Raw genomic sequence first — 25,424 nt, 5'->3', positions numbered from 1 at the left:
ATTCCCCTGGAAGCACTTTGTGCCAGTTTATGAAAACTGAATACCTCTGGTCAGTTCCAGAATTCTCAGTAAGACAGAACGTGCATGTGTAACACTCTGCAATGTTATGCATAAATATATAAATGTATGTCCGTTATCGCTGGGCTTGGTGGCATTCTAGCTGTAAAGAGAAAAAAAAATTCATGTGCACACATATGGTGGATGTTAGTGAAAAATAAGCTTAAATGTTTTGTAATGTACAAAAGACTGCCCATCCTTGTGATCCTGGTATTATGCGTGTTAAGCAAGTACTGTTTTATACATATGGCAGAAGCAAAAAGGCTCATGTACTAAAAGACCTGATATTGTAAACTATGCAGGTCCATGAAAACCAAACAAACCCAATTTGCTAACTGCCTGGTTGAAATATCACTTGACAATTGCCTGAGCCATGCTCTGTCAGAGAGAGTAGCTCCATCTGGTGTAGTTGCAAGAACTTTTATGAAACAATCCCAGCCAACAAAGACAAGTACAACTTCTCAGACTAGGAGGAGTACTTCTTATTTGCTGACTACTACTAGACCTGTTTGCAATTTCTGTTATTTAATATATATGAAAGTAAGATTCCTCTCCAGGTGGTCTCATTTGAGAAGAAAGTTTAAAAGAGTATTAGCCCTGTATCTGACTCCTAAGGTAAGAAATTATTCCTTCTATTTCTGAAAGCCACATTGTAGATTTGATATGGGATGTTAAATATGGTTGGTCTTAAACTATGTTCAATAATGTTTTACTTCAACTTCCCAAGTTCTTAAGACAAGCCCCTCCATATTTATAGCTGAATGTGTTGAAGAGATGTCTCTTCCTTTATTAATCTTAATTTTATAGAAATAAATGCATACAAATATATGGAATAACCCTGGTCAACAAAGGGTTATCCCTATCTGAGTTATCCCTGATGAAGGTTTGTCTTCTCCATAAACAGATTCTAGGAAATCTGTTCTAATACTTAAACACTCCTATGGTTAAGAACATTCTTTCTAATATCCAAGCTAAATCTGCCTTGTTCCCATTTGAGCCCATTACTTCTTGTGCTATCTCCCATGTTGATTGCCATTCTTTCTGTAATGACACTTTTTCCATGTAAAGCCCAGCAAATGCACCTCAGTCTTCTCTTCTCCCAACTAAATAACTCCAGTTCTTTTGACCTCTTGTCTCATATTTTCTAGACCCCTCTATCACTTTTGTTGCTCTCATCTGGACTCTGTCCAATTTGTACTAGGCATGTCATGGGTGTTGCCCTTGGGTCTCAGAGTGACCCACAGGAAGCATACAGGGTGTGCTGGATGGCCCCACACACCACAAACAGTGCCTGCTCCAGCTCACATCCTGGACTAGTGGAGCAGCTGCCATGTGAAGTACAGCTCTGGAGCAGCCACATGCCAGTCTGGAGCCAGGCAGCACAGTCTAGTGGCAGCGGTAGCTCCAGGGCTAAGTAGCACAGCCTGGTGGCAGTAGTGGCTGTGGGGCTGAACAGTGCAGCCTTGCAGTAACAGCTCCTGGGCCAAGCAATGCAGCCCGGTGGTTGCCAGAGCAGGACCAGGCCTCACAGAGCCCACTCTGGCTGCTCCAGGACACACACTGGAATGAAAGGGCAATCTGTGGGTCCAGTCCAGGCCACAGACTAGCCTCATGCCACCCTGGAGGGAAGGTCCAGGGCTCCCTGCAGCTCAAGGCCTGCCAGCAGCTCACCCCTAGCTGCAAGATAGGCAGACAGGCCCCATGGGGGGAGGGAGATCAACCACTTGGCCCCTCCCCCCCTTTTTTTTCTTTTTCTTTTTCTTTTCACCCTCAGCGGAGTCTGCTTATGCAAGCTGCCCCCTTGAGCTGCAGGGGGGCCCAGTCCTCTATACAGTGGCAGCACCCCCTGGGGCCACCTGGGCTGTGTGCTAGTTGCACGGCAGGCTTCCAGCGCTTGGGCTTGGCAAAGAGTTGGATCCAGCACATGCTGACTCCAAGCTGGGGCAGCATCCAAGCAGCTAGCACCCCACCCAGGTAGCCCCAGGGGGTGCTGGCACCATGGAGTGAAGGACATGACCCCCCTGCAGCTTAGGGTCTGCAAGGCCCAGTGGCAGTTCACATGGGCAGGTTTTGCTGAGGGGGAGGGAAGCAGTGAGGGGCCTGATCCTTTTTTTTCCTACGGAGCCTTTCTACCTCTGCTGGCCATAGGATGAGCTGCTGGCAGGCCCTGGGCTGCAGAGGGCCCCAGACCTTCCCTCCACAGTGGTGGAATACCCCTGGGGCCACCCAGATGGGTAGTTAGTGGGCAGGTGCTGCCCCAGCCTGCAGACAGCACCCAGCCCGATCCAACTGTTTCCTGAGCCTGAGCTGAGGCATCACCAGTCTGCTAGCTTCCCGCCAGGGCGGCCCCTGGGGGCACTGCCGCTACAGAAGGAAGAACCAGGGCCCCACACAGCTCAGGGGCCACTCGGCCCACTGGCAGCTCACCCCCCCCCCCCCTGGGCAAGCTCTGCGGGGGGGAAAATAAAGGATCAGGCCTCTCGCCGCTTCTGCCTTCAGCCCTCCTCTCCCGTGGCAGGGGGGTCAGCTATTAAAGTCTACAATGTTACAAATAGCTACACTGCAAACTAAACTGCATGTGGATGTGGTTTTGTTTGCAACATAGCAAACTCATTTAAATCATTAAAAAACCCCGCATGCATGTGTAAAGCAGGATGCAATTAACCCACAAAAATGGCCAATTTTCAACTCGTGTACAAGCACCCACTGAATATACTATGGTCTTCAGGTTTCCATACACACTATTTTGAAAACAAAACTTTTTGACAAATATGTCACAAATTAGCCCTACGCCCTCCCCAGTTGCCACTCTGATCCCCTTTCCCTGCCCAATCTGTTACCCTGCTTTCTGCTCCCAGCTCCGTGCTCTCTGCCTTATCTGCTGCTCTGTTTTTCATTACTTTCCCTGTGCTGCATCGCTTTGTGCCTCCTGCCCTATCTGCCACTGTGCTCTCTGTCATTTCCCCGATTTGCTTCATGTCATGTGCAGACACTGCCTGTGCCACTTTTTGCAGTTTGGCCAGCTCTGCCCTACTGCAAGATGGAAAGAGCCCCATCATAATCCCCCTGGTCAGCCAAGAGCAATTTCTTACAAGTTCCATCAACAAGCCAAGTCCACTTGGCAAAAATATATGGGAGATCATTCTCAGCAGTCATTCCTCAGCTTTGAAACTCCTTCCTTCTTGAGGCCCACTAAAGCCCAGGACTGAACATGTTTTGGGAGCATGGCAGGACCTTTATATTTTGGCAGACATTTAGTAAACAAGGCTAAACTGAGATTTTGCTTTGGGGATCTGTTTTGTATTGATATTCTAGTTCCCTTTTATGTTGTTTTGTTCTCTCGTCATACTCTTGTTTTATAAATTATTCTGTTATCTTATTGTAAACTGCCCTGAGCCTTTGTTGGGAAGGACAGCATATAAATCAAATAAATAAATAAATAAAATTTGAGGGCTTGAGCCCTTCAGCCACCACCTAATTTCATCATCAGAAACCAGTGATAATTCACTGTAGAAAAGTAATACTTCATTTTTTGTCTTCAAGTAAACAGATGTGTTTGTACTTAAAACAAAAGGAAATCTGTTTTAAATTTAATACTAGTATGGACAGAATTATACAGCTATAAAGGAGTGTGCTGAAACTAAGGAGCTTATTTAAATATGTAGATACTACATGTCGGTTACATATATTGAAATGTCAAACTTGAAATTGTGAGTTTTTCAATACATTTTGTATTAAACTTCTTGATTAAAAACAATAGAGTTTGAGGAATTGTCCTGTATTAAAGTTTTTGAACAACTGCTTTTGTATTTAAGATATTGAAAGCATTTAATGGAACAATGATAAACTAAAGTTCCTACTTTTTTGTTATCTAGCAAATATACTAATGTTTAAAATCGTCAAGCCAAAAATGCTGGTTTGACAATGCTGAATATCAGAGTAGACAACCACATTCTCCCCCATGAGCACATCCTAGCTACGAGTCACATTAGACTGTTCCTTCGCCTATAAACATCATATTCAGAAGGTCAGTAGTAAAGTCTCTGCACAGGTAGCTGCCTTAAGATGTTTAGCCAGCACAAACAATGGGGTGCCAACTACTGCACTTGCAATGGTATATGCCCCAGCAGAATATTGTGCTGTGTAGTCCAGAAATAATCACGCTAAAAAGCTCAACACTGTACTTTAACAGTGCACTGAGACTTATAACAGGCTGCACAACTTGCATACACACAGATGTACTCCCTGTACTCTCAAGTATTAGACCAAGTGATCTAAGACAGACCCTAACATCATTACTGGCAATAGCGGAAAAAAAATAACCTGCTCCATCAACTGTTAACTGAGCTGGTGGAGGCTTAAGAGGCTTAGAAGTCATAAACCATTTGTATATGAAGCCCACAAGCTGGAAGAAATTTGAAATGCTGAACCAAACTTATGGGCAGCAAAGAAGTGGGCCAGAGGTAGGCCACACCTGGCACGGGTGCCAGAGTGTGGCACCGTTGGCACAGAAGCTGTTCTCCTGCCTTGCCAGTGTTTTGAGTTTAGCATTCCAAGAAAAGCTACTGGTCTTCCTTATTTCTGAAATTCGAGTTGTTATTGTGATAAAATTGCCTGCAACAGGTTTTTGGGTTTTTTTAGGGTCATAACTTAGGAGGTGTTCAGTCAAGTCACAGCCCCCCTTCAACTCCCTTGACTTGGAGACCCATGAGTTTCCTTCTGTTATGAGATTCTGGGCCTCCGCCACCCCAGTCTTACACCACCTTGATGGGTTTTTTTAGTGTCTTGTTTGATAAATTGCTTGTCTAAGCCATCACAATCATGTTCCCTTCAGATTTTTCATAGCCAACATTTTTCACGCTTCACCACCCTGCCTCCCTTTGATGTGTCCAGTACCCCAGATTTTTTACTATTGCCTCTCAGCCATACCTAAACTGCACATAGCCTTATTGCTATATCACCTTCCTGTTGAATCTTAAATTATAACAAACTATAGTCTAACTCCTAAATTATAAGTGCAGCTGTGCCACTTTATCTAGCTGAGTGCTAGGGGCAAAGTAAAGTACTGGGTACTAAAACCTAAAGAGCTTGGCAGGCAAGGGCTAATTCCTATCAGGTTTCTTTTAGGTAGATACAGGCTGTGTCCTGAAGCTCACTTAGCACCTCTTTGCTACTTGGTTTCAGATTTTCTCTCTGTTTGCCTACTGATAACAAGCTTTAGGAGGGAGTTTCTTGCTCCTTTGCTAACTCTGCATGCCCCCTCCTGTTCCTACTCTGGAACGCTCGCACTAGATCTGTGGGACCTCAGGAGGCTTCTGCTCTGCCTCCCTCGGGGCTCTGTACCAGTCCCTGCACTCCTCCACTGCAACTGGATCCTCTGAGCATCCTGATTCCTCCATCTCTCTCTCTCTCCTCTCCTGAATTGTGGTTCTTGCCCCTTTTTAACAGTTGAGCTTCCCCATGTGTGAGCAAGCTGCTTCTTGAAAAGGAGGTGGGACATTGCCTCATGCCCTTTTTAGCATTGCTCCACCTGCTGCTCCAGGCTGCTCCTAAACTTTTATTTAACCCCTTCTTGTCTTTATCCCCCTCACAGGCATCTAAAGGCATTTTGCTTGGCACACGCACCTTGGTAGACAGCGGGGAAGTGACTGGGGCCCCACAGCCACAACAAGGATCAGGCCCCTCGTGATTCCCATCGTCTAATCCTAGCATACCAACATTTTACAAGTCAAGGTTGTGGGTATTTTTGCCCAAAAATATTGCCAACCCGCAGAGTGGGCGATCACTGGAAAAGCTCAGACTTATTGCTACAGTATTTTATACCAACACCAAACATGTCTCCCATTGGGCACAATCTTGACAGGGAAGCATGGGTCAAGTTGAACAGACTAAGATGTGTATACAGACACTTCAAAACACTTCACAAGACAAAGGTCTTGGACAACTCCCTGTGTGAATGCGGCATCCACATTAAGCATAGGCTTTAATCCAAAACTGAAATCTTTACAAATGCCCAGGCAAGGTAGATGGAATCCACACTGAGCTATAATACCAGACAGTGGCTCATAGATTTGTAAGTTGATATCTGATGCCATACAAAAGAGAGAATGAATGGGATAGTAGTACTGTGCTCAGGTTTCAACAATCACCGAGACAAGACTGCATAGGGGAAATAAATGTCTAAAACGAGGAGATAAAAATGAATTAACACATGCAAAAATACTACCTCCTACTTCCTTTTGCAGTGTATCGATTTTACCTTCCATTCACTTCCCCTTAAGTATAAGTGGCATAAGTATGTCTGGATATATGCACACCAATCAGGACAGCAACCAAACAGAAATATTCAATATGGGAAAGGCAAGTTTAGCTCTGGAGTTAGCTTTCCTAGCTAGCACAAAAATATTATTCCCATGGCTCAAAAGGCTTTAAAAAGGAAAATTAAAAAAATAAAATTCCAAATCCCTGCGTTTCATTGAGTTCCAAGTCAAACTGAAAGTCCACTAGGGAAAGAAAGTGTCACTAGTATGCAGCTAAAAGATACTAGGAAGTTAATACAATAAGGGCAAAACTATATATATATATTTCCTCACCTTTTGAAATTTAGCAAAAGGTCAAAATCCAGAAAATTCCAACAGTTCTATGATTGAAAGCGGGGAAACATTACATATTAATTTAATAAAAAATCATCTTGCTTATTTTTGGTATTTCAAATATTTTAACTGTGAACATTGGCATTGTTCTAACATATAAAACTTTTTGATTGTAAGTCATTAACAAGTAATAATAATTGGGGTAAAATGTGTAAATGGAGGTACATATACATATATGTATATACATATATATATTTCAGGACCTCCTTTACACATATGCAGATTTCAAGATACATCCTAAACAAACCAGGCACTGGCAAAGTGTCAGTCATAAGACTCCAGCATAACTCAGCAAAACTCTTCTAAAATACTTGGTTATCTGATCTTTGATCATAGAATGGAAATGTGTTAAAATATTACTTATGAAAATGGGATAGAAGGTAGTAGAATATAGCATCATCAGTAGGAACCTACTCAATTCATGGCAGTAGTGGGGTGGGCGGCAGCTCCTTTAATCTTGCAGGTTACCCTCTTCCCCCCCCACACAGTTGATTGACAGAGGGGCCCCACTGCTCACCACTCACTCCTGATCAGTGGGAAGGCTAAAACTACAGTATTTAATATGGCACCATTTTTGCCAGTCACCACTGATTGGCTGAGGGGCCCTGGCAGCCACACTGTCTGTTGCTGACCAACCAGGAGGCAAACACAGCAACATATTTAAAACCACAGCTTTTGTCTCCCCACTGATCAGGAGTGAGTGACTAGTGGGGTGCACAGCGGCTCCTTTTATCTTGTAAGTTCCCCTGTGCGCCTCTGCTCCCTCCCCACCTCTTCCCCCTCTGCTCACTCCTGATCAGCAGGGAGACAAAAACCATGGTTTTAAATATAATGCTGTTTTTGCCTCCTAGCCAGTCTGCAGCAAATAGTACAGCTGCCAGGGCCCGTTGGCCAATCAGAGCAGCAAAAATGGTGCCATATTTAAAACTGTGTTTTTTTCCTCCCCACTGATTAGGAGCGAGTGGCGAGCAGCGGGGTCCTTCTGCCAATCAACAGTGGGGGGCTGCACAGGGGAGCCTGCAAAATTAAAGGAGCTGCTGGGCACCCCACTCCTGCTGTGAATTTGGTAGGTCCCTAATTATCAGAAAACACTTCCATTTAGGGACACATTCCTAATATGCTTCTTTAACATGCATGGATTAAAGAAAGGAAAATATAAAGCCTGATGTTTAGATCTGGATCCTCATTCAAAAAAATATTTGTATTCTGAAGCGCATTCCACACTTACTCAATTTTTGAGACAGTATGATCAATTGAATTTAAGCACATGTCTAAAGTTGTAGGTATCTTTAGGGTCTTCCTGAACAGGCATGGACTTAAGCTTACAAGTTTTCCTGAACTGTGGCCTCAGAGCTAAATACATTTTCAGGTAGCCAAACACAGGAAACAAAGAAGGAAAATTTGCCTTAAGCTTTGTCTTGAGACATTTTAACCTTAGTGGTTTGTTACATAGCTGGACCTGCATGGTTCCTTTGACTGTGTATAGTTGTGCTTTCCTCTCCCCTCCCCGCCCCCCCTTTTAAATCATCTCTGTTATTTTTTTTGCATTTAGCCAAAGAGTTAGAAGGATTAGATCTCTTCTGAGTGAGAATTTGCTGTGGCATTTTCCCTCCTCAGATGCACACAGTGTTTTTCCTCCTTAAATAGGAGAAATACAGCATTCTGTTTTGCTTTGCATTCATGCTGTAAGAAGCAACCTTACTTCGGTTTAGACCAGCAGTTCTCAAACTCTGACAGACTGAGTACCACCAATTTAAAATGATAGAACCTTAAGTACCACCAGCAAATGTTTAATACACATAGGCAACAGACTATGTATTAAAACAACATAAAAAACTTCAGTAATCACAAAAAAATGTTTTATCAATTATGGTAGCCATATACAACAATTGTAAATTAGAAAAAAGACAGTGTAAACCAGGGGTGGGCAACATTTTTAGCAGGAGTACTGAAAAAATACACAATGTGTAAAGGTGCCGGAGTGCCAACACACCAGAAAAACAAAACTGAGATAGGGGATACATGGCAGGATGCACTGCATATTAATATAGCTAATAATCATAAATGTTTCTTCTTTTTTTTTTCTTTTTTCTTTTTTTTTCTTACAGCAAATACCAGGTTTTCTAAAAATTCTAAACCTGGTGACAATAAAGAAAACTTCATATATTACCTTTTTTCTTCTGTATTTTTTTTGCTAAGCATGTTCTGATGAGAGGAGAGGAGAAGAGAGAGAGATACGAGAGAGAGAGAGGGAGTGAGGAAGGGAAGACAGAAGGAGAGAGGTGTGGGGAAAAGCAGACACAGGGGAGGTGCTGCAGGCAGGCTGGCCCAGCCAGACCCGTAGGAAGGGAGCAGCTTGAGGAGGGCAGGGGCTGAGCAGGGGGTAGGGGCTGCCCTGGGGCTCCAGAGCCTTGGGCTGCAGCACGGCCTGGGCCACACAGCTTATCGGGTATGGGGCGCAGCCTCCCTGCCCACAGGGGAATGCCACCTGCCAGCGCAGGACACCAGGCTCAGGGGACTCCCTGACTGACCTGTGCACACTGGGCACAGCACAAATGGGGCAGAGCCCCCAGGCCACAGCAGGGACTGCCAGAGCTCTAGGAATAGCCACCACAGGTGGTGCTGAAAGGTGAGCCAGCTGGGAGCCTGCAGTGCAGTGGCCCTGTGCAGCGCCTACCCCAGGCCCAACCCAGCCCCTTGAGGGAAGGTGTGGGTGGGCAAGGCCAGGGCTCAGGCAGACTGGGGCAGCTGCAGCAGCTGTTCCCAGGAGCTCTGTGGCCAGGCCCTTACAGCGGGGGTGGCTCTGCCCCACTTGCACTGTGCCTGGTGTGCAGGGAGGCTGAGCCCAGAGCCAAAAGCCCCTTCCCCTCCCCCCCCAATCCGGCATCGTCCCTCAGCCCCAGCACTCCTGGACAAGCTGCCCAGGTCTCTCAGCATCCCCCCCCCCCGGGGCCCCATTCACCTCTGTCCCTGCCTCTGCCCCACTCCCTCCCTCACCATGGGGGCCTCAATCTGCCCATCTGTCCCTTCCTCCACCCATGCCCCTTCTCCCCCGACACACTTACCTGCTGGGCACTGCTGCACACGCAGCCAAGCTGTGATTCTGAAGCAGGCTGGGCTGGGTGTCTGTGTGCGCACGCCCCGCCCCTCCCCCGGCCTTCTGTGCAACACTCACAGTTGTCTGTGTACCATTGGTGGTACACGTACCGCAGTTGGGGAACCGCTGGTTTAGACAGGCTACACGGATGTTTTCATACATACATCACAAGACTTTTATGTAATGAATATTACACAACTATATGGATTACAAAAGCACTTGATAATCAGGCAGGTTAATGTTATTCTCCTTCCCTATTTCACTCTCTCTCTATTCCTTTTGTTAATCTTTCATAGTAGAACCCATTCACCATCCTGGGAAACCTAAAAAGAAGTGTGTGTCAACCATTCAAATGTGTCATTAGCCACTAGGCTAAGTCTTCAAAGGATACCAACTTCCCAGACGTAGATCCTTAAATTTAAAAAAGTTGTGGGGGATGCGGGGGAGGCCATGGTAATGGGCTGGGAAACAGTCATCTATAAAAGATGTGCTCTGTAGTCTGTGTTTACTATGCTACACAATTACATGGCTTTTTCAAATGTAAAAAGTTCAGATTCCAGCTGTGGACTTGCTCAAGACTTCAGGAAACTGAAATCTAAAGTGCAATTCTACTCCAAAAAGAGCCAGAAAGAAAGCAAGAGTGAACTGGATTCCTTTTCCCTTCTTAAGCAGTGTCACCACAATTGTTTACTAATTCAATTATGGTGCCAATCATTTAAATCCATGCAAATCTTTTGAAAACCACAAGGTTTGCAAACAAATCAGTGAAAACATGACCTATCCAGTAGTCTTCCTTTTTAGCAACAATGAACGTTACAACTGAACCTCACCTTTAAGCATTTATTTAAATATATATTTAAATGAGATATTTTCCTGAATTCAGGCCTTGGGACCTGTTCCCATGCCCAGTTCAGTCAATGAGAGTCATTTCATTGACTTGTATAAACTTTCATTCAGGACCTTAGTTTTCAAATGCCGAGTCTCGTGTCAGTGTTTAAAACTAATAAAGTATATGAACGAACTAAATGGTTTGAGTCAAATGCGTGACAAGAGATACTACATCACTGGTGCCAAAATCTGATGATGAAAGGATAGATTGCAAATCTGTTCAAAAGAATGTGTGTCCCTGTCCCTGCAGGGTTCTTCTTTCATATATTTTCTCAAATTGTAAGAGGTGTTATAATATAAGAGATAGGTCTCAAATTATTTACAGGGGATATTCTAAAGCACAATATGGTATCCTGTTATACAGTGATTTTAGTTATTTTAATGGCAATAATGTCGTAAAATAGTATTTTATTAATTTATACTATACGTACTTTAATAGCAGAACAATTTCTGTGTTAGAAACATTTTATTGTAAGACAATTTGTTTCTATATTACAACTTTGATACAAACATCATTGACATTCTCCTATAATCATTATTATAAGGTTAAGCCACTATCATATGACAGCCATTTTCATTGGACCATAACCATCAAGTGCCTTTTTGGAATGTGGATTACATCTCTTTTCTTAATCCTTTATACTGGAAATCGTTACAGAACTGGAAAGGGTGACAGAATTCATGCAGAATATATAGCAGCAAGGTGAACTACAGGCTGTATAAACAGCATTTCTGGCTGATGAATAGATAGTATTCTAAATGTAAAATGCTGGAAAAAACCTAATAATGTAACCACTGAAAATGATGAAGTAGAAATCCAGTTTTTTCAATGACATTTAAACGAAAGACAGGATGATATAATGCTGCATATGCATCAAACTATGTTCAAATACTTGTATATTTTAAGTGTGTGCCACATGTCTTATTACAAAAATGCTTATAAAAATAATCAGAAGGAAATGCTGAGGTTATAATCCTCTTGAAGTGCCTCCTTTTAATATCAAAACATAAAAAAACCTGCAGCTTTGTATCTGTATTTCAGACCACACTGGTGTTAGTAATCTTAAAATTTCTTTCTTTACAACCAAAATAAATTAAAACACTATCACCCGGATGGCCTTCTATTTTAGCCAGCCAGGCTAGAGTGCATTTATGTCTTTAATTAAGAATGGATAGATAATGTCCTTTGTTCTTGTTCTGATGCGTTTGACACCTGCTGTCTTTGCAATCAGGAAAATGAGTCAGGAAGTTCCGGCAGAGAGGCTTTTAGTCAGAAGTAACACCTGGGTCCCAGCCTGTGCCTACACTTTGCTCAATATGGTTCTGCACAGAACACACAATAAAAAGCTGAGCTTTCAGCTGTAAATATAATATAAGTTCAATATAAAGCCACTGAAGTAAACAGTAAACCTCTTACTGACTTCACTAGAGATGGGAACAGGTTGCATGTCAATCCCAAGTTTTGTGAACACGTTGGAAGAAATAAGAATTTTTTCAATTATTTAAAACAATTTATGAAGCAGTCCATTGCATAGCAGTTAAAGCAGGAAACAGAGGTGGTAAAGGGGTGCCATGCCATGCAGAGATACCCAGACTAGCTCTGAATGGAAAAGGTTGGGGACTAAAAACAGTAATGCCATGTTAGTGAAGCAACTTGCCCAGACTTACTTAGGCCAGGCAGAGGGCTGCTGTAATAAATGTTTTCAATTCCAGAGCCTGTTCAGGGTGTGTTGACTGTTTCTGCATGGCACTGCATTGCACCGTGCAGACATGCTCTGGGAGTCGAGACCAATACTTTCTAAATCCAGATCCCAAAGGAACGATTCTGGCAAAATTACCAGTCATTTCTGTGGCTTTGTTTTCACTTCAAAGGTAAGCTGAATATTTCCCACACTCAGGTCAGACACACACACCCTGAAGTGGTGATGCTTTTAACTAAAGTAGGTTGGCCCACTGAGGACATAGCCTAAACTCAAATTAATAAAACTTACCAACTTCAAACAATACTAATCTTTCAGATGGCTACAGGACAGCTCCACTTGAGCTAGTCTTCCAGTGTCTCCAGATTCTCTCCTTATGCCCAGAAACAACAAATTCTCTCAGTTTCCTATAATTCATAAAGCAGCTGATCTTACTGGAGCACTGAGACCCACTGGGGCCACCCACCACTGAGTGTAGCACAAGTATGAATATGGTAGCACGAGTGTTATTTCACACTATTTTCCCTCTGGCAGTAGGCTACCCCGAAGGAATAATCTGGGTGTACCTAACTCAAGTAAACTATCTAGTGAAGACATATACTGTGCCTCTACTGAGCCCATCCACAAAATGCGTACAAATATATCAGATTAAAAATCAGTCAGACCCCCAGAAAAAACAGGAGATTGGTCCCCTAAAGCATTAGGTTTTCTCAAGAAATATTTTATTGTGGTTTTGCTCTGGCTCTTGATTTTTGCTCATCCTCTGCATGTGTGTGAGTGTAAAAATCAGTATTGCCCACTTTCCCCGACTTACTGAGAAAGTGACTTTAAAACCTTTGGTGTTACAGGAACTCTCACCCATCTGTAATTAGCCTGAAATTAATTCTGTCCACCCCCTTAATTTCGTATCAGTTGTTCCCTTCAGTTCTGTCCAACGTTTGTCATTCTGCCACTCTATGGAAGGTTCTCTATATTCCCTTTCACAGCAAAGGAAGTGGTTTGGGGCAGAAGAGCTATCTGCATCACTCAAAAGAGAGGAAGGAACTGAACTGCTGGGCTTTTCTGTTCCTCATTTCATACTCCCATGTTGTGAGAATAATGTCATTTTGCTTAGGAAAGGGATGGAAAAATATTTTCCTGCTTCCTGTACAGTCTTGATTGGCTACTCTATACCAGAAGATGAGGAACCAGTGGTACCAAACTGCAGTCCCAGAAGTCAGCACGTCTCCCAGGCCGGACTAAAATTCTGAAGCTTTGGTCATGGTTGCAAAACTAGCTCTAGCCCCAGCCACAAATACATACAGTGGTACAACAACAAAATCTATTCTCTTCATACAAAACATGTGAGGTATAGTTACAACCTTTGTGTGTCTTATGAAAGAAATTACTCAACATGAGTTGCAGTGTCAGAATAAAACTATGGTTGGAAACACTTCCAGCATGTGCCAGATCCTGACAGGAATGGAGTAGGAAACTTTTCTGACCCCACACAATTTTCTCAGATTTCTTCTTTCTCACTTTATATTAAAATTAAATCAAGGTCCTCAGTGTGAAAAGTCACAGAAGGAAGTCTCTCATCCACCCCAGAATTGCCAGCATCCCAGCGGTTAGGGATACTCACTAGTGAAAAAAAAGTTACATAACACAGATTAGCTCCACCAGGAGAGATTGTGGAACTTCCTCCCACTTCAGTGTAGCCAATTACCTACTGGTTAGGGCGCTCACCTGGGAAAAGGGGAGAACCAAGGTCCAAACCCTTTGTCTAATCCAAAAGACCTGCCTCTTGTACTAGCTCTCTACATCGTCGGTGAGTTCTGTAATTATCAGGCTATAGGCTATTCTGATAAAAGAGTGACATTGCCTCTCTTTTGTTTTGACTAAAAATTCCATCCTGATCAAAGCACGTAGGGTATACCTACAACAACTTGGGGAAGGAATGTTTTATCTTATTTCTGACCAGCTCATGATCTAGGTTGTCTCTGAGTAACTACAGCTCAGGCTTAGAAAAACACCCATAAGCTAGTGATATATTATTGTAAGTTCCAAGAAACAGCAGAGACAGCAATACTGTGTTTGCAAAAGGCCTTTTGGTGACTTATTGGAAAAAGAGAAATCAAAGGTCAACCTGCATGTACCATTAGGCTGGGAGTTCCCATAACCAATGGCATACAAGTGAATGAGGTGGATATCATCATAACCAGCTACCTTTGCCTCCCCAGCATGACTGACCATGTACCATTTATGCATGGGTTACCTGAGGACAACATAAGTCAGGAGCAGGGACTGCACTCAAGCCTCCAGAGCCATCTAAATGAGACAACTTAACTGGTCTACCAGCACATCACACAATAATATTTAGCATTTAGGCATATTTAAATAATAAAAAGATAAAATAATAACAACATACAGTATTTTCAAGCATTTGATAAATACTGTTTATGATCATCTTATCCCCCATTTTAGAGGTAGGAAATAGAGCCACAGAGAAAATGCATGCCAGTCAGGCATAGAGGCCAGGGGCTTCTCTCTCACATTTCTGTTCTCCTATCTGTGGACCGTGTCTTTGCTTTTGCACATTTGCAGGGATTTATGAATTAGATTTAAAGATCTCATAGTGTGACATTTCCTTAGCTCAGCCAAAATGGTTGTTATTAATGTTCTGAGAAAGGGTACTTTGTGCTCAAAAGCTGGCCTACCCCATCTCCTAATTATTCAGTTGTTTGAGTAACAGATATAGCCCTAACAAAATCCTTACCTCTTGTATAGTTCCTGGACCATCACAACTACAACACTCTAACCCTCATACAGCATTATTTTCCTAATCTGGCTATTTTAAATGTTAATTTTTGTAAATAATGTTGTCTCACCCTTCCCCCACTTCCCAGATAATCAATTAGCCAATCTGTTTTTCAGCAAGTTAACCACAAGTATCAAGGAGCTCCATGAATGACTTAGACTATACTGATACATATATTGCACACAGAGAAAAGCTACCACAGATTTCATCATGATATTCCATCACTAGATTGGCCACATGCCTAGATTTTCCTGCTGGGTCATTATGCTTTAAGTGTCACTTTCTTTTTTTTTCTCTCTCTTTTTTCTTTGTAATCTGACATGCTAAAAAAACTCATTCACTTTACATGTCGTCTCTCAGCCAGTTCAAAACATAACTGTGCCATTGCAGGTGTGAAACTTTCTCCCAATATTACAAATGGAAATACAGTTTCTGCTTGCCATTCGTATTCAAGACTGCCATAAGTGAAGTGTAAAAGCTACTGTAATACTGCAATGCCACCATCTGGTTAAAATCAAAGCTATGAACCTGCAGGTGGTAAGGAGAAAGTCTGTGATCTTCAGAGGAATCAATAAAACACTACTAATGATATGTACAGGATATGGAACAGATCCATGTACCAAACTGGTCTTGTTCATTGAAGGACTTTGGTTAGTTGGAAACTGGGAATAGCATGACAGAGTGAACAGAACATTAATTTAATTACATTCTCTTGACTTCCAGTATCAGTGCTAACCAGGAGACTATCCTTGCATATGTAAATTTCATTAAATCTCTAGCCTCCAATTAGAAATTGAAGAGTCATTTATGTACTTCTGATTATTCCTTTAAACATGAGACTTTTCATGTCTTTATTAATGATGAGATTTATATATGTAAAAACACTAGAGAGCCAAAAAATTATGAGGGACCATATCACAACATGGACATCCTAGCATTGCTCCATTGAAGCATTTGCATTATGCGGTAATGACGGACCACCCTCTAGTGGTTTTAAACAGCACAGTTTATCCTATATTTACTGAGATTAAGTTGAAGAAAGTTCTTGCTGTGTTTTAATATTCATAGGAAATATAAGATATCTTAACTAATATATTAAACATTCTATTGAAATATGATCAAAATTCTTCATCTCATTCTTTTCAGAACTGACTGTGATGCTTTTTTGTTCTGGTAATGTTTAAGAAAGAGACAGACTAGACCCTCCAAGTGAAGTTGGCGGCATGGAGAAGAAGAAAATTAAGACAATTTCCACATATTAAGTTGCAGACAAAAGGGGTGTTCATTTCAGCATGAAAAGTTGAGCAGGAGGAAAACCGTTATACCAATTTTGAGAATAATCAACACTGTGACACTTCATTCTTTTCCTTTCAGCTTCTCAAAGACTCACAAAGTGCTTTTCAGGAAGGAATGCCAAACACCCACTTTTAACTTCATGCAGCAGGCATTGGTAGTGGAAAAACATTTAATGATGTTAGAAGCATTTACCATCTATTGCTTCTGCATCACCAGTCTGAGAGCTGATATGAAATCAAAGACACTTTCAGTTGCTTAAACTGATTTCTGCTGAGTGAAAATAAAAGGTGCGATCCACTGGATTAAGTAGAAGGAGCAAGGCATAGGTCAAAGAACAATCTGTCTTATTGCAGCTTATTTTCATAGACTGAATGAATCAGAACAATAATGTTTAGCATGTAAAGAGGAAATTGCATGTCGACAGACTGTCTCAGTAAGAAATTCTGTTTTAAAATAAACTTTGTAAGACAGAGTCACAAAATCAGCTACAGAGGTTCACAAAGAAATATTGTATGTCCCTTTTGGTAGGAAATTAGAAGACATATCAAAAGGTGGCAAAAAGAAGGCAAACATTAAATGTAAAAGGAAGGGAAAATTATGTGGAACAAAAACACAATGCAGGTCATGGAGGGAACTGGAATTCCTTTTATTCTTCCAGAAGATAAAGTCCCCAGAGGGCAGGAAAGTGATTTACTTATATATAACATTAAATATTTTCTGGATAAAGTTTAAGCCTGTTAGTCAAAAGTTCATTGCAAAATAAAAACAGCAACACATGTATTAACCTCACAGAATAAACCCGTCAGCAAACTTGTTACAGTTCTTGCTGGAACAACCCAGAGATGTTTGCCTTTGTTTAACTTTGCCAATGCTGGCTGCTACCATAGTAAGGACTGGACTTATCTGTCAAGAGGTCACTTCCCTTCCTATGTCCCAACATATATTAACAGAAGTTCAAACAGAACTGAAAACTTCAGTGTTGACCTATCCGGAAAGCACAGTTCATCACTCCCTTAATGTGTCAAACATCAAAACACTGATGTGGTGATGTTTTACCTTCACTTGGCACTAATGTAAATGTTTACATGAGGGGTATTAAAATGGTGACTTGGTCTTCAATAAGTGGGATAAATCAATTGGCTTTCAGTATTCTAGAAAGCAGTTCCTTGCATGTAAACAGCAATTAATCTAACAAAAGCCAATCCTGTTTGGTTTAATGACACATGGCGACTAGAAGAGGATCTGTATGGCGTTTTTTCCCTAATCCTAGACAGATACACACCATTTTCTGCCTGTTCTTCAGTATAGATCTTTTTTGGTATTATATTACAAAATGAAATCAAACACAATAACAATTTCCTACAACTCTGCTAGTAGTGACAGTGCTGTGCAGTATACACTACTTATATGCATACATAATAAGTACATAGGTTGCTTAACTGCAGGATACATGGCTCGTCCCAGCTTTTTGCCTATACCTTAACATTGTTACAAACTCTTGACCACTTGCCTTTGGTAAGGTTCATAAATCTAAGCGCATAGCCTCTTTCAGCCATACTCTTGACTCTGTAACTTAACTGTACTACTTTAACTGAACCAGAAAAAGTAAGGGAGAAGCCCTTCCAAAGGGCTCCTATTAGAAGTCTTGAAAATGACTATTCCATTTCACAGCTGCTATCTTCTTTCACTTTCAAGGTTTCCAATAGCAGCAGTAATTATTAGAAACCTTGAAAATGAGAGAAGCAGGTCCATTATAGGGCAGGGAATATCAGCGCGTTAACAGCTCTGTGTTCTTAACCAGCACTGTGTATAGCCCTGTCCGTGATGTTGAACTAACTGCCCTGAACCAGACTAGCCCCTCCTTTTCAAGGCTTCCAATAGTCACCTGTGAGACTGAGGGTATAAACAGACATCACCTTTGGGGCATCATAAATCTATGGTGGCACAAAGGGAAACAAACAGACGTGTCCAAATGCCCACATGTGTGGCCTAGCAAAAAGTGGTAATAGTTTCTGCCACCTTATTGCAGCAGACATCTGTTAGCTTCATGGTGCAAGAGTGCTGTCAGCCCAGAGTTGTGCCCCTGGGGCTTGAGAGTCCAATCCTGTGCACCCCAGGAATTTCTGTAAGCCCCCAGAGTGCCTGCCCTGCTTTCTCCTCCTACAGAGATACACCCCAGAGATTTTCTATAAACAGAAAACCTCAGTTTTCTTCACTTCCAGACATACACCCCAGAGATTCCCCTCTGCCAATAGGGAACATGTTGCCTAGTGATCCAGAGGATCAACAGGTAGGACAATGGGTAATGTGTGTTTTGCTCAATGAAGCAAATCAGCTGTACCAGAATGCATCCTAGAGTAGCTGACCCACTTCATTTGGGGATGTCTATTTATATCCTGATACTATAAAACTTGAAAATGAGGGGAGATAGTCAGCTTCAGTGCTGCTAATATCAGAGCACTGAAAGGGCAAGGTTCTTACGTAGCACTGTGTACATTAAGTTTGGATAAGTGCATAGCCTTTTTCAGTCTCAAGGCTATGCACATAATGGAGTGCTCTGCATACCCTCCTCCTCTCCTTCACAAATTTTACACTACTCAACACTCCATCAGTGGCCATGGCTATGTAAGCTTGGAAGAACCAGTTATCTAAATCTTAAGCTCAAATATAAACTGCATCCAAACAAGCATTCTGGCTCTATACCAAGTTCACTGGGACACCTGAGGGGAAAACCAGGAGTAATGGCCACAAACTCCTGGAAGATTGATTCAGGCTAAACATTAGGAAAAACTTTTTCACAGTCAGGGTGTCCAGACTGTGGAATAAACTCCCTCCAGGGGTGGTGCAGTCACCTACCCTAGTAATCTTCAAGAGGAGACTAGACAGTCACTTTGCTGCGGTCACCTAACCCCCAGTTATCTTTCCTGTTTGGCTGGACCTGATGATTTTCCAAGGTCCCTCCTGGCCTTACTATCTATGAATCTGTGAAAGTTCAGATAACTTATTTGTCATTACATTTTTCATTTCATGTAGTTACAGTCAGGGCCACAAACAGAAGTGTTAAGAGTGGAGTGGGAAGTTCTTTCATAACATTTTGATGGAAACAAAAAAAGGAAATATCAAGGATAAAAAAATAATCTAACAATAATAATTACTAGAGGCAAGGATTTCTTAGGGTGATGTCTAGTATTGGCCCAGCAGAACATTCATTAGCAAACACAAATACCAACACAGTTACTGCAGCTCTTCACTTGGAATAGGAGGAAGGCCTGGGACGTTTCTTATAACACAGCGATAATTCTAGGCTGAGGTGCCTTCTTCCTATTTTCTATATTACTTTATTTCATTGAATAGTTATGTTTCAGCCTATTTTTTCTCACATATAAGTATAGGATCTTGACCTATAAGTATAAGCATACCTTGACCATGTAAGTATAAACTTGACTTATTTTTTACACCTGGGACTTTAAGGCCCAGGTTGTTGCCTCCGGCCAGCTTTTATGAAGGGGTCGGTAGGACAAGGATGGAACCATATTTGTTTAATGGAGGCTCATATCTTACAACTTGTATTGTACCACAACTGGAACCCTTTTCCCAGGCAAAACAGATTGTAGTTCAGGGTCTTCATATGTGATGTAAAGTATCTCCTGCCCTTTGCTGTGCTTGTTAAATTCAATGTGTTTTTAAAGGCTTAAATATTTGGTGTGAGAAGTTCTGACATGTAGTTTCATTATAGAAGAATCTGATTATTCTTCAAGGTTATGCCTTAGTAGGTAACAAAACCTCTGTCCAGCACAAGACAATAACGATAGCAGATGTGGTATCACAAGACCCAATGACCTCTACCAATTAAAGGTCAAGATCTGCCTCACCTCGTGGAATTGTAGCATTTGGTTGTGTATGTATATTTGTCATCTTGTTCAGTCAGAAAGATATGACAACAAATAGCTGGTTAAAAGCTGTCAGGGTCAGACTAAGCTTGATAGAGTGCCCCAGGTCACCGCAGTGATTCCAAGAACAGAATTCACCCTGGGGTTATTATGCACAGTAGTCAACTAGTGCATGTCACATGTTAGAAATGTATTCCTTCAGTAATTGCTGCTTTGACCTTCTGCTTAACTAAACATTTTGATTAGTTTTGATCTACTATGAGATCATGTTCTACGACAATACAGCAGCTGTCTGGTAATAGATTCACAGACTTATGGAGGCACTCCACTGAGCTCATAGTTAAGGGTGCACTGGATTTTCTACTTAAAGAGGGGTGAAAATTCTATTAATTGAAAAATATTAAATCATTCTACGTAAAGTGAGGACACACTTTTCCAGAGAGCATCTGCACTTTTAGGATCCATCGGAAAAGACTTCATACCAAAAATAAATAACTACTATTTAAATTTTTCAAAGATTTTTAGGTGCCTATTAGCCCCACAGTTAAACAACAAAATTAGAAATGTTGTGGAGTGACAATCACAGTTTTCAAACAGACATCACTCTTAATGGGATTAGGTGACATCCCCAGGTCTCTTTGAACTCTGTTTTCTTGGATTTTAAGAAGCAGCCTTCCCTTCCAGGAAACTAAAAAAAAAAGCCAGGTGCAATAACCTTCCCTTTCTTTAAACAAAGAAATGAACTAAAAAGGGTGGAGGAGACAACACTGGCTACTTCTTTGGAATTCTGGAATAACTTTCTCTTTGCAATTTAACACCATTAAAACACCAGTGAGGATGAAAAGCATAAAACTGGGCTCAGAGGCTGCCTATACATGAGCAGGGAGGCTGCTCTGACGCACTGTAATTACAGCACACAGGAGCATGGTAATTAGCACACTCCAGCAGCCTCCAGAGTCTCATGTTTCAGTGTCCCCACACTTCAAAATTGCTGTGGGGGCACTTTATCTAAGTTTATTTGACAAGCTTTAGATAAAGCACCCCCACAGCCATTTTGAAACATGGAGGTGCTGATACACAAGACACTCCAGAGACCTTAATTACAGCAGCTCTGAGCCTCTCTAATTAAAGTGCCTCCCCACCCTCCCCCCACACTCTTGGAACATGTGTATAAACACCCAGAAAGCCTTCAGGTCGTCACTCCATCAAAACTGGGACAAGCGGAACAGAGAGAAGCAGGCCTGTAAAAAACAAAATGGCATCACCCTGGTCCTGAACTACCCAGACCAGGAGCAAATTAGACTTGCACAGATGTTTCATTTTTTATATTTATATCACAGTTTGTGCTGAACAGATCTGAGGCTATCTTTTTGTTGTTGTTTTTTTTCTTGCTCTTTCATTTTTATTGCCCAGTAATTTCCTACTTTTTCCTTCTCCCCACATCCTTGATTTTAGTGTTGCATTCTCTCTCTGTTCTCTCTCTCTTTTCCCTGCAAATTTTCATTTGTTCTTTTATCTTCCCCAGTTGTGTTACCTAAACACCAGAAATTCAAATTTATATCTTTAAGGTAATAACACTACAACATGCAATTTTATGGTAAAAGTATGCCATCTTACTATGACTGAAGTGAAGGTTGTATACATTTAAAAGACAGTAATGTGAACGTTGTTGCTTATTCAATTTTGGAATGAATGGGCCTTGTGATGGCCAGTGTCTTGTGTTTTGTAATCATGCTGCTGAGATGGCAAGGTGTGTGATTAGAAGTCAGTCTGCTGATAATGGTCAGTTACTTTAAATTTTAGCAATCACAGAGTAACTTTAATGATAAGGTAGAATGTTTTGTGCACGTATATCACAGGGAATGATGGATGCAGTCTCTTCCATAATATGTAATGTTTTTCTATTGTTGTACATTTGGGGTTTTTTTTCCTTTATCCCTTCTTTGCAATTTATAGTACTTTATTTGACGTGTGATGAAACACATGCATGTGTTTCTGATCCTCAGTTCTGCAGAGTGCACATATTTCATTTTAGCAGACAAGCCTTAAATATGACTGTAATGACTTAAATGTGACAATATGACTGTAATGTGTGCTGAGTAGAGCATTTCACCATATATCCAGTAGATATAGTTGGACAATAAGGGGGGAGGCATAAATCTTCCTCACATTTTATAAATCCTGATCCAAACTGCTGAGATACTATGCACCTTTCTGCTTGATCTGGTGAACTCATAATCCCATGCATAGGGCAGGAACTATGTCAGCAAGACTCTCTACAGCCAATATGGATCATTTTATTATTTTTCTTTGTGTGAAAATGTATACCTTTGTGCAATCACAAATTGCTTTCTTGGCCCCAGGAACCTTTGAAATTTTAATGAAGGAGCTCTATCTATGTTACTGCAGTCTCATTCCATTGGTCTCAAAAAAGAAAAAAGAAAAAGGAAACTGTAAATATTTTGATAATTTCCTTTTGTGATAGAAGCTATACTACCAAGGTGCTATTATTGCTGTTGTAAAGTTATAAAATGCTTTTAAAGCAAAGTTACAGACAAAAGCCATTGTTGCCATGTGTGAGCAGTCTATCAACATAAATATACCATTTACATAATCCTGATGCTAGATGAATTTGTAGGGATAGGCATAAAAAATTAAAATGAGAAAAACCCATTGCCAGCTCTTGATCCTGTGAGTGGATTAACACATTTAACTTTACCCAGCTAATTAATCTCATAATGCAAACATTTTAAAATCTAAAAATCCAGTATGCCTTAAGATCATTACCTGGGTCTAGAATGGACTTCCAGTCAAACACACCCATGCATTTCTCCTTAAGCTGATCCCAAATAATACTTTCTCTTGTTATATGTTCCATTTATATCAAATTGGCAGTGTCCAGGGCAATTCTGTTCATTACATTGTATTCAGAACATAGAAGTTTTACATTATCCCAATGTCAAGCACTGGGGCACTCATCTTGCTTTGCCGGCATGATAACAATGTTTGCCAGCCTGTGAAAGCTAACCCACATGGTATCAGCAACATAACTAGGAGCCACACAAGTTAGGCACTGGCTCCAGGCACTGAGTTAGAGAGGGCACAAGACTGGCAGCCATCACCACCGCCCAGAATGAAAAAACTACTCATTATGCCTCTGTATGGTAGGATTGTGGGTGGCCAAATCTCCAACATGAAGGTAATTCAAGAGAAGTCACTGAAGGAACTGGAGGCCAAGAGTGCTCTGTTTTGCATGTGGCGGTGTGGCTCTTAGCAGAACAGGTGACCACAGAACAGTGCAAGTAAATAGTGAATTTTGTAAAACCCTTTCATTCATAAGGTAAGGAATACAGGTAATGCAATACCATACATCAGAGGTTGTGCAGCTGAATTAGAAGTGGCTTCTAAAAGCCATTTTGAGGAAAATAGAAAGAGAATTAAGATTTAATGACAGTGAAACGAAAATGGATTTTTTCTTGTTTGGCATAATTATTTGTAGCAACTGCTAATAAAACAGAATTACAAAGGTACTTATAATTTAATAAGCCTGAATGTTTACATGTGGCCCTCATCTTAACCACAAAATTGCTTAATTACTAATTTTATTTCATCTTGTTTTTATAATATCACACTTTTCACCAAAGACCTAAAAGTGTAAGCTTTTATGTCATTCTGCTTGGTTTAAGTTTTTAATTTACTTCCTATGTACATTTTGTGAAACCATATTAAATGCAACTTCCTTCTAATTTGTTATCATCTCTGTATATGTGGCACTGTGTATCCATTACAACAACAAAAAAACCCAATTATTTTATCTACTCAGGGAGGGAAATAATTTATGTGATTCTAAGATGTAATGTTAGGATCTATAAATCCAATATATTTTTATTCTTTTGTATTAAGAATTATTCTTGATATGCTATTAGGGATCATTTGTTAATACTAAAATGCATTGTGCCAGAGACAATACCACTACAATATAAAGCCTTTGCTTTAATATTTATTATTACACACTGCACTGCACCTCTCACCATGCTCAAGTTACTTAATGAACCATCTGAATTCTTTAAAATATTGCTTCCATGAAAACACATCATAGTTTAGATACTATTCATAATATTTTAGAATATTAGTTTTTGCATGCAAAGTGTTCAGAACTTGCAGCCATTACCCGTATAATGAGCTCATTAAACTGACACTACCATTGTTTTAGCTGCAAGAGTTGCAAGAGAAAAAAAAACAAATTATTTAAAAACAGGGTAACAAATAGGATGAATTTCAATGAAAAATTGTATTATCCATATAGTAATATTTTAACGTAATATACAGCTGAAAACCTGCCTTCCTAAGTAGCTTAGGAATGTAAAGATCAGCTTCATCTTGACCTAAATTGGTAGTAGATTTTCAATAAACTGTGATACAGGTTTGGTAGCTATATTATATTAAATTGGACTGCAAAAAAGGGTGATAATTAAATCTGATTCTTTTCCCCCTTAAAATAAGTAAACACAGCTCAAATGTATCATAAACGCTAACTGAATCACAATTAAATAAAAAACTATTGGGGCACAAAATAGTTATGAAAAACTGGGAACACTGACGTTATAATGATGAATAGTTACTTTTCTTATGTCCTTACCCATTACTTGACAGCACCTCACAAGCTAAATTCTGAAGCTCCTAATACATCTCCACCTCAAGTTAACATGTGTTCCCATGAGAAAAAAGTGAACATTGGCAGGCACTCAGAAGTCAAGCTACTTTCTCTCCTAAATTTTGTTGGAATTGGCAGTCTGGGTTACTCTTATTTACTATAAAGGAAATAGAACTTGGGCAGTGGCTATGCATGCTTTCCCCTTTGGCTCTAGAAGTGTGCTTCAAGCAGGGCCAGAGAAGGTCAGGTATGAAAAGGATTTCTTTTTCAGGCATACCCAATCCTTGTTCACCCAATCCTTGTTCCACTTGCTGATATTGCCTACAAGAGTTCCGGTCAATTTGTCAAAGTGGCTTTATGATGTGAACACTTTTTCTCTTTGAGCTGGACTA

The sequence above is a fragment of the Crocodylus porosus genome, unplaced genomic scaffold (genome assembly GCF_001723895.1).
Source record: "Crocodylus porosus isolate Cpor-Errol unplaced genomic scaffold, CroPor_comp1, whole genome shotgun sequence".
Classification (NCBI taxonomy): Eukaryota; Metazoa; Chordata; order Crocodylia; family Crocodylidae; genus Crocodylus; species Crocodylus porosus.
This window is presented reverse-complemented; position numbering follows the sequence as displayed.